Genomic DNA, 15,036 nt, shown 5'->3' with positions numbered 1-15,036 from the left:
TCTCAAGTAACAAAGGCTTTTAAATAGTCTAAAGCAATGGTCCAAAGAACCGGGAATTTACTTTACTTACAGTGAGTTCCACTCGGACATATGAAAAATCACTAGAATCTTGTTCTTTTATTTTTTATGTTATATTTTTGTTGTTAAAACATGAATGGAGATCAGAATATCAACAACAGCATCAAAACACTAAATCGCACATCGAAACAGCAAAGAAGAGGCCCAGGCCACTAAAAAACCGATATACACTTTTTTTTATAGCCTAAAGCGATGATTATAAAGTAATAAATGTTCGGAATTTTTCATGGTTATTGACAACACGTAGACAGTAGACGCCCTACACTGCTATACAAACAAAAAGGAAATTCCGGCAACTTAGCACAGCCCCAAAAACAGCACAGCAATCGGAAAAAAAAAACAGACAAGCAAGGCTGTAGCTCTCCGACCTCCTAGAAGACTAAATCACAAACATCCAAACAGTAGATTACAAGCAAGGCTGATGATGGTTGAGGCCAGAAGGGGAAATGTTCCTCAACAATTCATTACCAAGATGAAGACCTAATCTTGTTTTTTAGATTGAATGGACGGTGTGAAATTATATGTATGAGATAACTGTTTACCTCTTCTTGTCTCCTATGTTGTCCTTTTCTCATCACAAAGTAACTACTATTATTATTCAACGAAACTGAAAACAAAGAACAGTGGCCTTGGTGCCGACCGTCTCAAATCCAGTCCTAATATGCCTCATATTATACACTATATGCAACACACGAAGTACATACTCAAACCAGATGAGCTTTGTAATGATATTGGGATTTAAAAGGATAAAACACCTTATCACATGCTTGCATACACACACACATATATATATGAATAGATTTATCTAGATCAATCTAAGTTTGATGTTGCGTGGGTAACACTCCAAGGCATAAGTAACAAGCTTGTCGAGCTCATCATCCACGTTGATGAAGCCGTTGTGGTTTTCATCTGCCATCTGAAACGCACGGTGCGTTCTATAAAGCGGAAAACGAGACTGAAGCTTTCGGAAACCTGCCTTCACCTCTTCCCAGCTCAGCTTTCCGTCCTTGTTCACATCGCAACTCTTGAATAGCTTCATTACTTCATCGTAATCATCTTTCGGAATATCTTTGTTCTTTGTTTCTGCTCTTTTATTGAAGAAAAACACCGTCTTTGTTTCTTCTCCCTACTTCCTTTTCATTTCAGTTTAAAACGCCTTAAACATTTGTTTATATCCTGGAATTTTTAGCCTTAATTAATTTATGGGTAAACTACCCAAGGTCACTGAACTATTGATTTGATTCTAATTTGACCAATGAATTAAAAGTTTGGCAATAGGATTTTTAAACTTTTAATTTAATTTTAATCAAGTCATAAACTATTAACTATTAACGAAATTGTTGACGTGAAAGATAAATAAATTTATATAAAATATTATCTATCATGATTAAGTATAGTAGTGGTAAGAGGCACCTATACCCCTTCAGGCTTGAGTTTGAATCTATCTATATTTTTATTTTTATTTCCTTTAATTTTTTTCAAACAAGATAACATATGTACTTAATGTTATCACTTATAAATCGAATGTATTATTATATAAATTTATGTAATTATTATAATTAATTTTATTTCAGTTAATGATGATGATTGAATAAAATTAAAATTAAAATTAAAATTTTTAATTTATTTGACAAAAATTAATTCAATGGTAAAAATAGAATCCACCACCATAATTTAATGGCCATGGTTAGTTTACCCTTACTTAATGAGCCAATATATGAATTTTCATAATTTATTTGACAAAAAATTAATTCAATGGTAAAAATAGAATCCAACCAATAATTTAATGGCCAGGTTAGTTTACCCTTACTTAATGAGCCAATATATGAATTTTCATGGGGCAAATCTTCCTCAAATTCTGTAATAATATGACCTGATTTGGATTAATTTATTAAATAATTACTGCTTCTATTGAAGGGAGAAAAACAAATAGTTGTATGTTAATGTCTTGGTAATTGATATAAAAATAAATTTATTAAATTTAATATTTAATAATACATAAAAGTTAATTTAAAATTTAATTAAAAGATTTTATTTTTTATTTATTAATTCATGATGATTACACTAAAGATATCTCAACTATTTGAGAATGAAAGTTCAAAAACCCTAACATTTTTTGTGCACAAAACTAAAACCCTTAGATTACGTTTGGTTCGCGGAAAATATCGTTATCAAGGATAATAATCTTTTTCGGAATTGCAGTCCTACATTTAGTTCACAAAAAAAATAATTACCAGGGAATAGTCTTTTCCCAATAGTAAAATTTGTGGGATTATCATTACCTTCAAATTCTTAGGTATTATACAATTCCCACCACTTTGGATAATAATATATTTGGATTAATGAATTCCTTTTATAATGATCCTTATTTATACTTATTTTTTGTGTTTTACTCAAAATTATAAACATTATAACAATATATAAAGAGTTTGATTGACTAAAATATTAATAAATTTAAAAATATAAATATTTAATATTTTAATATTAATTATTTACAATTTTTTGAGATGAGAAAAATAATATCATTGTAAAAATATAATTATTTAAAATAATATTTAACTTTTAATTATTAAAAATATCTTATATATTGAAAAATAATATGTTTTTCCAATCAATATCATAATATTATTTTTTCATATTATATTATATTTTATATAAATAAATATAATATTTATGAAAATTATTTAAAAATATAAATTTAATATACTAATTATATTAATTATATATTAAATGTATTTTTCCTCAAAAGCTAGTTAGTATAATTATTAAAATAGTTTTATAAATTTTCATTCAAATATTTATAATTTAATATTAAAGTTTAACTTTAAAAAAATATATATCACAAAGATAATTTAGTAAAATATCCATCCAAATAATCTTATATTCCTCCAACCAAACAATGTAATCTTAAATTCCTGCTAAACAAATCAAACAAGGTAATACAACATTCTCATAATAATGTTACATCCCAGTAATGTTATTCTCAAAGGTAATATTACATTCCATTAACCAAACGCACCCTTAGAGTTAACAACGATCTCTTAAATAACTAAAGATTTACTCTTGAACCACGTAAAATAAAAATATTATTTTTTTTAGGGAAATCGAATTTGATTTTTTACTTAGTAGTTGGTGTCGCTGCAGCTTACTTTATTTTTTATTGCTGAACTTCATTTGATGGATTGTGGTCAAATTGTGGGGATGAGAGGATAGTGTTCACAACCAATCTCAAGAACCGTATTGATCCAGCGCTACTAAGACCAGGAATCATCATGGATATGCATTTTCATGTGTCTTATAGCATAATTAATGGCTTCAAAACATTGGCTTCTAAGTATTTGTAAATTCAAGATCAACTTTTTGATGAAATCAAACGATGGTTCGATAAGGTTGCAGGAGAATTGATGAGATGTGACGATTCAGATGTTGCTCTTTGGGGACGGAGATACAATGGAGAAGTTTGAACATCTGACAGTGTGGTTGTGTTGTAATATGTGTTCTTTGCTAAAGCACGAGCTGTGAAATCCTGGCATATATAATATTCATATGTACAAATACTTATGCGTGAGACCTCCAATTACTTTTTTGTTGGATAAGACTATTTGAAAGTTCACAGCAACTATGGGATATCTGAGTTGTGAGAGCGTTAAACTGAAGATATGAAGGTTGCGTGTTCGATCCACGCTCACCGCATTATATTTTTTCCCTTCTGTCTTCATTTTTTCTGAATCGTGGAGTTTTCTGACTGGTGGAATTGATGACCTTTTGTATCAGATATTTCCATTTATCGATAATCTATCAATCAATTCCATTGATAGGAGATTGATGTAGCCCAAAATAAAAAATCAGACTTCATTTTGATCTCATCTTGGTGGACATCAAGAGATAAAGTAAACAAATATAATTAATGAGTTGATTTAAATGATAAATTATTTAATATTATTTAAATAAATTTTAAGTTTGAAATATTATATATACAGAAAGTCCTAGTTGAATACCTTCACAGTGAGGTTTCAGTTACCCAACGGCTTTTGTATTGGTGTACCTTTTCATGTGACAATGTCTCGTGTTTTAATAATTTGGTAGGCTCTGCAATCTGCATGTGGCATTTGCATTTATATAATGTATATTTGAGTATTGCATTCACATGAGGAGGTATAAGATGTCACATTCCCTTTGGTTCTTGGAACTTGAAGAACCATAAGTGGGATTTGAGCCCATCCAGTGTTTTAGCATATATATATACTGTTGAGAAGCCACGCGTTACCACCATTTTCCACAATAATTCAGTTCACGATACGAAAATGATACTTCATTTTGTCTTTTGGTATACCACTATCATTCCATTTCATAAATATGCACCCAACCCTCACTCTCTTGTTTAGCTAAATATTAGGATTTCTATTTTAGTATTATCATTGTATCTCAAATTATTTAATTCACCCATTTGGCATGTCTACGTTATATCAAACTACTTCAAGTTATAAATTAAACTAGGGTAAATTACGCGTTTAGTATTTAAAATATCAGTTTTGTTCTGATTTAGTATCTAAATTTTCATTTCTTAAACAATACATAATATTTAGTTTTTGTTTCATTTTAGTAGCCCCGCCGTTAAAAACTTAACGGCCAGGCTCGTCGGCTACCACATATACAATTGTTGGTTGTCGCATCCGTCGGCAGATGAAGAAAAACTTTCCAGCGCGCACCTTTTAGACCCCCCTAAACGTAATTCTGACATCCGTTTAATCGAAAAACATCTCAATATCCCCAAATTGACGATGTAGTCTTTGATTTCTTCATCCTTCGATCTCTATAGTCCACCATATGATGGGCATGAAACTGGACTATGTTGGTCGACTCATCATTCTATAGTGGTCCACCGTTCAGATTGGTCATCCGTCCACCAGAGCTATGCCACGTCAGCCCGTCCGTTAAGTTTTTAATGGGAAAATGAAACAAAAAATTAAACGTTAGGTATGATTTAAAAAAAATGAAAGTTTAGATACTGAAACGAGAAAAAATTGATAGTTTAGGTGCTAAACACGTAGTTTACCCTTAAATTATTGTGCTAACTCTAATCTTATGTTTTAATTAATAAAAATTTAGACCTTAAATCTTAAATTATAACTAATAAAATTAATATCAGGAACGAAAAGAATGAAACATAACCTTACATCCTAAACCTATATTGATGGAATAGAGTTCAAATGATTTGAGTTGATTATTTAATGGAATAATTTTAAGTACTTCAAATTAAATTGAAAAAATCCACAATTTTATTAGAGTTTTTAATTTTTATTATTAATAATATTGAAATTCCATCCACTCATTTTGTGATTAGAAAAATAACTTTCAATTAATAAAATTATTAAAATTAGATATATTACAATTTACACATATAATTTAGTTAAAATTTAAAAATTAATTATTTTCATAGATAGATATTTATTGATACAAAAAAGTTAAATTACTACTACATCATTACATATTTATATTTTTATACTTTGATATTGTTTTTAAAAAAAGTCATAACTAAGTTGGTGTTATTTAATTTGGCGGCACCGAAATTAATTAAGCATTTAAAAAGAAATATTTTAGATAAAGAAATATATTTACAAAATTAGATCAATAAATAATAATAGGTTATATAATTAAATTTTATATTTGAATTTATTAGTCTTGTATTCAAATTTCAAGTATTATTTTTTATTAATTTTATTTAAAAATTATATACAACAATAAAAAATAACATTTAAACAATATATATTATACCATTAAATAAGAGAAATTTTAATAATTTTCAATTGAATTGATTAATGATTAACAGGTGGCATCAAACTCAATCAAAGATTTAAATAAAAGTATATATTAATATTATATCAATTGCAATTTACTTCTGTATTTATTAGAATTTGTCAATCCTCAAGTTGACAAAAGATATTTCATGTAAAAATCTATATTTATATAAAAATTGAATAAATAATTATAAATGAAATGTTGTAAGATGTTTAAATTAATCGATTGAATATATTTTCAATTCTTAGAGATAAATTTATAGCGCATGTAGTATAATACAACGCACCACTAAAATAATGTACCAAAACACATTATAAATAATTTTTTCTTTATTATGTAAATATTAAAAAGTGTAAAAAATTATTTAAAATTAATAATTTATTAAAATTTAATTATAATTTAAATAAAATTAAAATTAAATTATAGTTTAGGTACTAAACATGTAGTTTACTCTAAAACGTTATAATTCTATTAGGTACTAAACCAAAACAAAAGTAATAGTTTATGTACTAAATATGTAGCTTACCCTAAAAAATTCTAATTTAATTATAATTCTATTAAAATTATAATTAAATTTTAATAAGTGATTAATTTTAAATAAATTTTTATATTTTTTAATATTTACATAATAATGATAAATTTACTTGTATGTTTCGGTACGTCGCTTTAGTGGTACGTTACCATATGCGACTTGGTGATATAATTTTCCCAATTCTCATGTAATATTTTTATTTTTATGTTATATTTTTATTGTTAAAACATGAATGGAGATCAAAATATCAACAACAACATCAAAACATTAAATCGCACATCGAAACAGCAAAGAGAAGGCCTAGGCCACAAAAAGACCGATATACAAACTTCTTTTTTATAGTCTAAAGTGATTATAAGGTAGTATATGTTCAAAAATTTTCTTAGCAATTGACAACACGCAGAGTAGACACCCTACACTGCTATACAAACTGTAGACAACCGTTTTTGACCGGGTTTTATATTTTTATTTGTATCATTATAATTTATTATTATTATTATTATTAATATACATTTTTCATTTTTTTTGTTTATAGGTCCAACAAGGATTCAACCACCACCATTATCTCATAACTTCCCCCACTATTCCACTAAACCACTACCCCCACAATATGCTCCTACCTAAAACTTCCACTTCATAACTTGGAATATCCAAAGCAGTGGGATATATAAGTAAACCCCAAGTCACATTTGTAAAAAGAGGAGGGGGAGGAAAAACACAAAAGGGGGGCCACGTGAATAGAGGGGAGCTTTCATTTCCTTTCCAGCAATCGTTTCAAAGAAGAAGAAAACTTGAATTATTGGGGGCTGCACGAACGAGAAACGCAAAGAGGGGTAGTCAGTCCCAGGTCGATTCTGGTGCACTTTTTGCACTTACTTTGGTCTCAAATCCAAGCGGGGGTAACCACGGAGCAGAATTGGTTTCATTATCCCCAAGAACACTGCTGGAATTCGACATGTATGTGTGCGAGATCTGCAACCAAGGGTTCCAACGAGACCAGAACCTTCAAATGCATCGGAGAAGGCACAAGGTGTTGTAAAACTTGTTGAAAAGGTCAGATAATCAAGACACGGCGGCGAAGAAGAAGGTGTTCATTTGCCCCGAGCCGAGTTGTTTGCACCACCACCCTTGCCATGTCTTCGAGATCTGGTCGGCATAAAGAAACATTTCAGAAGGGAGCACAGCGATAACAAGCAGTGGGTTTGCGCTAAGTGTTGCAAAGGCTACGCCGGTGGAGATTTTCATCGAACACCAAGATATTTGCATTGTTCGACGAGTTCAACCTCAATTCCAGGCTCAAACAGATTCAACCGCCACTCCGTCACTCGATGCAAGCTTTAGCTTATCGCCGTTGCTGGTACCAGAATCAACTCGGGCTCTTGAACTTCAGCTTCTGCCGTCGTCTCCAGGCTCAAACAGATTCAACCGCCACTCCGTCACTCGATACAAGCTTTAGCTTATCACCGTTGCTGGTATCAGAATCAACTCGGGCTCTTGAACTTCAGCTTCTGCCGTCGTCAAGCGCTCACTCACGGTGAAATTTAGATGAGAAATACTCGACTCATTTAAAGCTATCTATTGGATCAAACTCGAATGAATTGAGTATTATAGAAGCAAACAAGTGGGATAATAGTGAAGTAACAATGTTGGAAGAAGAAGCGACTAGGTTGAAGGAGTTGGCGACGAAGCAGCTGAAGCTAGCCATGGCGGAGAAAGCCTACGCCGAGAAGGGTCGACAAGAAGAAAAAGCTGTTCTGCTCTAAAGCTCACGAAGTTATGGATCAGTTTGTTCAAGAAATAGAGAAGGCAATAGAAATGATGCCCCAAACTCCCAGACAAGCCACGTGCTTTCTTCAATTCAAACAACAATGGTGGTTGACCCCAGTAGTAGCTCTTCATTAATTTCTTTTAATTTTACTCTATTATCTTATTATTTTTCATTATTTTTCTTTACTAACTTTTATTTATTTTTGTTTATCTATTTTATTTACTTCATTATTATTATTATATTAGTTTTTTTCTTTTTTTTTTTTTATTTTTCAATCTAACTCTTTTTGACCTTTTAGGGGTAATCTCAATCGACTAAAGGTAATTATTTTGAATTGATTTTTTTTAAAATTTTAATTTTTGCAATTAAAGACAACCGGCGAATTAATTGGTACCGAAAGGGCGGTTCAAGGGTGCTAATCCTTCCTTGACCGTAACCGACGCCCGAACCCACACGTTTCTGGTAAAACGCAGATTAGGTAAGATGGTGTCCGACCCACCTAAATTCGTTTAAAATGGTTGGTGGCGACTCCCTAACCCAATTATTCACGTCGAAGCCCAATTCCGGGTCCAACCGAAAGACGGTCACGACAGCTTAGCGACTCCGTTGGGGACAGGTAAGTGAGTCAGGCCAAAATTAATTTTCGGTTGTCTTTTTATGCGAAAATTTTAATTTTAAATTTATTTATTCGATTCCATACTGACATTTTGTTCAATGATTTCAGATTTTTGAAAAGTTTCTATCTCTGGCTCTATACCCGAGCCCCGAACCCTATTTAAGTGGGGGTAAAAATGACACCTTCGTGTGAATTTATTCTCCGTATGGGCCTAGCAAGTAACCTTCGGGATTCATATACCTTATGCCTTCGTGTGAATTTATTATCCGTATGGGCATAAGGGAATGTATCCTTTAACTTAGTCCACACAAGCCTGTGATGGGTTTAGGACTAAGGGTCTGGTAAGCCCAAGGGGGCACCGGAAAGGATAACTCGGGTACCTTTTTTTTAGAACCTAAACCGAGAGACTACAAGGAGTTAGAGCCCACCCCAAAACCTCATTCCAAACCCTAGGATGCCAGAATTATTTCCTACTTTACTTTCTGTTCAAAGCATGTGAACTAGAAATTTATTCGGTTAGGACTTGTTCAAAATCAACTTGTGGGATAGAGATCATGTTCGGGAGGAATATAAGCAGTGAGGTAGATATCATGTGGGGTAGGACTTTCATTTTTATGATCATTTTTTATTATTTTTCACATCACTAACTCTTTTCATCTTTCTTCTATTTTATTTATTTTCATCACTTGCATTATTCAAAAGAGGTCATTGATCCACTAAAACGTGTTTGTTAAAACTCGAATAGTCTGAATCCATGGACAAAGGTGTTGTAATACAAGAGATGAAAATACAGAGGATAGTCTACAAGGAGACTATGTGTCACATTCAATCCAAAAGACGTGGTACCCACAATTGAAGAGTATATCACTCTGCTGCATTATAAAGAACTCAGAATGAACCGGGTCTACATCAAGCACAATGAAAGCTTATCTTTGAAGAACTGACTGACAGAGGTTGCAGGGGCAAGATGAAGGTTATGTATCTCGGAAGTCCCTTTGAACACAACAATGTCAAAATGATAGCTGAAATTGGAGACCATTGCTGGCTAATTCAAGAAACAGATTAATGAACTTCACATAGTTCCTATCAATTAAGGGCTCTAATGACGAATTCGTTGGGAACAGGCTCAACAAAAGTAAATGCTCGAGATGCGATCATTCGAGACTTTTTGGACCAGTACAAAAAACAACTCAACATTTTCACTGTTCATCCAGAGAGGCCGGAGCAATTCGACAGGTTATTCAACCGATGAAAGACGAAAGCAGAAGACTAGTCAACATGTAAGAAGCTGTCAGGATATTTTTGTCTCTTAAAAGATAAAACATTTTTGTCCCCAATAAGGATTATTCATAATAACAATCATATTTCTTGGATCAATGCCTCGAACATTTCATGCATTCTTACATTTTTTGCATCTTCATCTACATTTTTAAGCATTTTCATAAACATGAAATTAAATCACGGAGGATTCGATGAAGTGGTCTTAACCACATTACACCACATGGAAGCAAGATTTTAACAATTAAAGAAAAACTGAAATCAGTACAGGGGGAGCTGGATCAGCTGATTGTAGGACTAAGCCTGCCAGGATGATATGAGAAAAGAGTACCCATCTCCTAAGGGCTACGATGTTGAAGCTGTTGCCACATAAGGATTCCCAAACATTCTTATGGAAAACTGTAAGGCGCTTGCCGAAGAAGGGGGCATGGCATATACCATTTGCACTTAGAGGGAATGAATTAAGGATTCTTTTAATTCTTCAAGAATTATAGATTTTTGACATATGACAAGATTATACTTTCTTCCCTGTCTCAAACCCTAGAATAAAACACCTGATTCTTACCCAAAATAACTCATGGTCATTACCAAAAAGACCAAATTTTGACATTACCTCCCTTTAAAATTCTTGAACATTACCTTTATCTTTTGATACACCCACACCTTTCTTTGAGTCAATAAGATCACACAACTGTCTTTAACCTTTTTTACCATTAAAACCCAAGGCATTGAGTTGTTCATTTGAACATGAGCATTCTTCCAAGACACAATTTGGGGCATCTCGCCGGGAGTCTGAACATTGAGACATGTTGGGAGCAAGGAGCAGAAAAAACAATTCATTCGAAATAATTCTATCATGCATTAATTGCACTGTTTTCATGTGAATATAATTAATCCTGAAAATCTATCCCCCTGGGGATACCTCTTCTGTGAAGACTTCCATGTATGAAATGATGAACGACTTTCTTTCTTTATCCCTTCACAACATGAGAAAATATATATCCCTTGTGTCCCCTTTTGAGCCTATAGTATTTTTTTTTTCTGATTCAACCCTAACCAAGGATCACCCTCCACACTGGGGGCAAGGTGGAGAAAACATGCTCGCATGAGTGAAGACATTGATTTAGATGAGATACCGAAAGGTGAACCAAATGCCAAGTGCGAAGATTCAATAAGAAGCAAAAAAGAAAAAAAGAAAAGTAAAAAAGAAAAGAAACAAAAAAGGAAAAAAACAAAAGAAAAAAGAAAGAACAAAGATCAAAAAGAAAAAGGGACAAAAAACACATGCAAAGATTCCCTAAAGACAAATGGCACATCAAGCTTCAAACTCTGAGATTGATCAAGCACAATCATTCCCGAATCACTGAATCACTTCACTCGAAGATCATAGAGCATCAAGAAAGAGAAACATTTTGAGCAAGATTGAAGGCATCAGAATGAATTGATCCTTGGTTCAACACCCTGAAACACTTGTTTGAGTCTATTTATCCTTTTCTTTCATAACCATGAACCCTGGCCTACATTACGTGCCTTAAAAGTCCCTTCTAATTATACATGGATTTCTAAACAGAATAGGCTATTTTCAGATTTCATCCCGCCCATCAGGATTAATCTTTGTTTGTAAAAAACAATGTAATTAATGCATGGTAGAGAAAAATAACAAAGGGGGGTTCAAGACGTAAATCCTGAATAATGTCTTGAAACCAAAGGAGGGTTCGAGTTGAAAACCTAAAAAGGTGGCTCGAATATAAAATTGTGCAAACTGAGGCGTTCACGCTAATTCCTTGATAAGGCATCGTACAATCCGAGTGTGACAACGAAGGTTGGGAGTCAGAGAACACTTCCAGCAGAGAAGCATGCAAGCTACCCCATCAAACCTTTGAACATCAAATGTCAAACCATTGAGCATCAAAGGACAAAAATGCCAAATCTTTGACCCAAACACAATAACCTGAGACTTTTTCCTTTCTTTGCTTGACCATTTCCCAAGATAGCTTTGATCTTGGAACTTGTCAAATAGCTATAATTCATTGAAGGATTAACATTGTAATTAATTCTTTGATATCCGATGAACTCTAGTTTTATGATTCGTCTCGATTGTAAAACCGTGAAAGTGACAATATTTTCAAAATTTTGGACAAAACATCTTTCAAAACTCTTTTTTTGATATTTTCAAAACTTTAAAAATAAAAGAAAAAGAAAAAAAATATTTTCAAACAAGACAGTCTCTCTAGAGTGGATCTTGGTAAATGACATGTGACTCTTAGACACAAAACTCATGCTCAGAATCAATGCTGAAGCAAGAAAATGAGGAACATTTGGGGCATCTTTGAAGACAACATCAATATTGGGGCATTTTTGATATTGGGCATCATTTGGGGATTCAACATCTAATGCAAATTATCAGACTTTTTCAGGAGATAAAATATAACCAATTCATGTACATGCATTAGCATACATTTTAGAACATCATATTATCATTTTTTTTTTCCCAATACATAATTTTTGCAGCTTTTTCGACTTCAAGACGAATGATACTCGATTCAAAAGCACCTTTAAAGATTGATGTTGGTTGCTTAACTCAGCAGCAAGAAGCTACACTTCAACCAATTTGACATATTGAAAGATTGACAGATCTTAGAATCAACTTCAGGTGAGTTCGAGAGCTAATTCAGAACCAATCCAGTTCACATTTTCAAGTTGGATGTCAACTTCACGACGAAGGATATCCAATTCCTGGCTTAACTTCACAGCAAGAAGCTACACTTCAACCAATTGACATATTGAAAGATTGACAGATCTTAGAATCAACTTCAGGTGAGTTCGAGAGCTAATTCAGAACCAATCCAGTTCACATTTTCAAGTTGGATGTCAACTTCACGACGAAGGATATCCAATTCCTGGCTTAACTTCACGGCGAAGGGGCCACCTACGGTTTCAACTTCACAATGAAGGGAATCGTACTCACCATTGTCTCTCTTAAGGCAGTTTCCCTTTAAACGAATCCTATCTCTTTCAAGACAACTTCTCTTGAAGCATCATCTGAATCGTTACACTCAGCTCAGGCACATACTTGGGATGGTCGAGAAGCATTTCTCAAATCAAAAATAGAATGTGTACATCAGATTTGAACATTTGAAGAATTTGAGATCAGGGATCAGAACTTGAAGATTCCAGAACTAAGATTTTAGAAAAGCAACCGGAGATTGAGATTTCTCTCCTGTGCCCAAAAATAACATATGTTGCATATGCATTTGAGGCATACCTAAGAGCATTGCATCCATCTCATCACATATATGCATAAATTTTTCAGGTTTTAGCTAGAGTCAATTTCAACTTCGCAGCGAAGGAAATTGGACTCGAAGCGACACAATTTGCTCGAGAGTAGATTTCAACTTCACGACGAAGGATAGCTAGCTCGAAGCCAAACTTCACAATAAAGGGGTCTCCACGGTTTCAACTTCACGGCGAAGGGAATTGTGTCTACCCGCAACATACAATACTTGGATTTCAACTTCACGACGAAGGATATTCAAGTCAAGGCTTAACTTCACGATGAAGGGGCCATCCGCGATTCAACTCCACGACGGAGGATATCGTGCCACTCCAGACAACGCAAGTTCAACTTCACGACGAAGGGACCACTGGTTGTCAATAAATAACTTCCCAATTTCAGAGCCAATTTCAACTTCACAGCGAAGGATATTGGACTCAAGACAACGCAAGTTCAACTTCACGACGAAGGGACCGCTGGTTGTCAATAAACAACTTCCCAATTTCATAGCGAATGATATTGGACTCCAGACAATGCAAGTTCAACTTCACGACGAAGGGACCGCTGGTTGTCAATAAACAACTTCCCAATTTCAGAGCCAATTTTAACTTCACAGCGAAGGATATTGGACTCCAGACAACGTAAGTTCAACTTCACGATGAAGGGACCGCTGGTTGTCAACAAACAACTTCTCAATTTTAGAGCCAATTTCAACTTCACGACGAAGGATATTGGACTCCAGACAACGCAAGTTCAACTTCACGACGAAGGGACCGCTGGTTGTCAACAAACAATTTCCCAATTTCAGAGCCAATTTCAACTTCACAGTGAAGGATATTGGACTCGAGACAACACAAGTTCAACTTCACAACGAAATGACGGCTGGTTGTCAATAAACAATTTCTCGGTTCCAGAGCCAATTTCAACTTCACGACGGAGGATATTGGACTCGAACAATACTTGGATTTCAACTTCACGACGAATGATATCCAATTATCATGCTCAACTTCACGACGAAGGGGCCACATGCGGTTTCAACTTCACGACGAAGGGAATCTTGCACACAAGCAACATCCATCTCTAGATTGGATTTCAACTTCACGAAGAAGGATATCCAACTCAAAGAAGGAGTATCTGTCAATAAACTTTCCAGTTTCAGAGTCAATTTCAACTTCACAACGAAGGATATTGGCCTCGAAACATCACAACTTACATTGGATTTCAACTTCACGACGAAGGATATCCAACTCCAAGGTTCAACTTCATGACGAAGGGACCATATATGATTTCAACTTCACGACGAAGGGAATCATGCTCACCAGCAACATTTACCTTTAGATTGGATTTCAACTTCACGACGAATGATATCCAATTACAGGATCAACTTCACGACGAAGGAGCCATCCACGATTTCAACTTCACGATGAAGGATATCGTGTTCATAGCTCAAGTCGAGAAGGGCTATCTGACAACCAAAGACCTGATGAGTTTGATTTCATTCAGCTCGATGACAGCGATGAACTACTTTCTGGAAGAATTTTCAAGATGAAATTTTTAAACCGAGAAGAAGACAAAGGCCCAATTCCAGGAAGCTCAATCATATTTGAGAAGACCGGACAAAAACTGGTTGTGTTTTTCGTCTTTGCCCTATTCTTGTTAACACAAGAATGTGTAAAGAGGGGCAGCGGAAG

At 33.8% G+C, this 15,036-nt stretch overlaps 1 pseudogene; it reads left to right on the top strand.

Annotated features, from left to right (window-relative positions):
* The first annotated feature begins 3,036 nt into the window (after window positions 1-3,036).
* Window positions 3,037-8,172, top strand: LOC120176821 (annotated as a pseudogene).
* Window positions 8,173-15,036: the final 6,864 nt, after the last annotated feature.

The sequence above is a fragment of the Hibiscus syriacus genome, unplaced genomic scaffold (assembly GCF_006381635.1).
Source record: "Hibiscus syriacus cultivar Baekdansim isolate YM2019G1 unplaced genomic scaffold, ASM638163v2 tig00112255_pilon, whole genome shotgun sequence".
Lineage (NCBI taxonomy): Eukaryota > Viridiplantae > Streptophyta > Magnoliopsida > Malvales > Malvaceae > Hibiscus > Hibiscus syriacus.
This window is presented reverse-complemented; position numbering and strand designations above follow the sequence as displayed.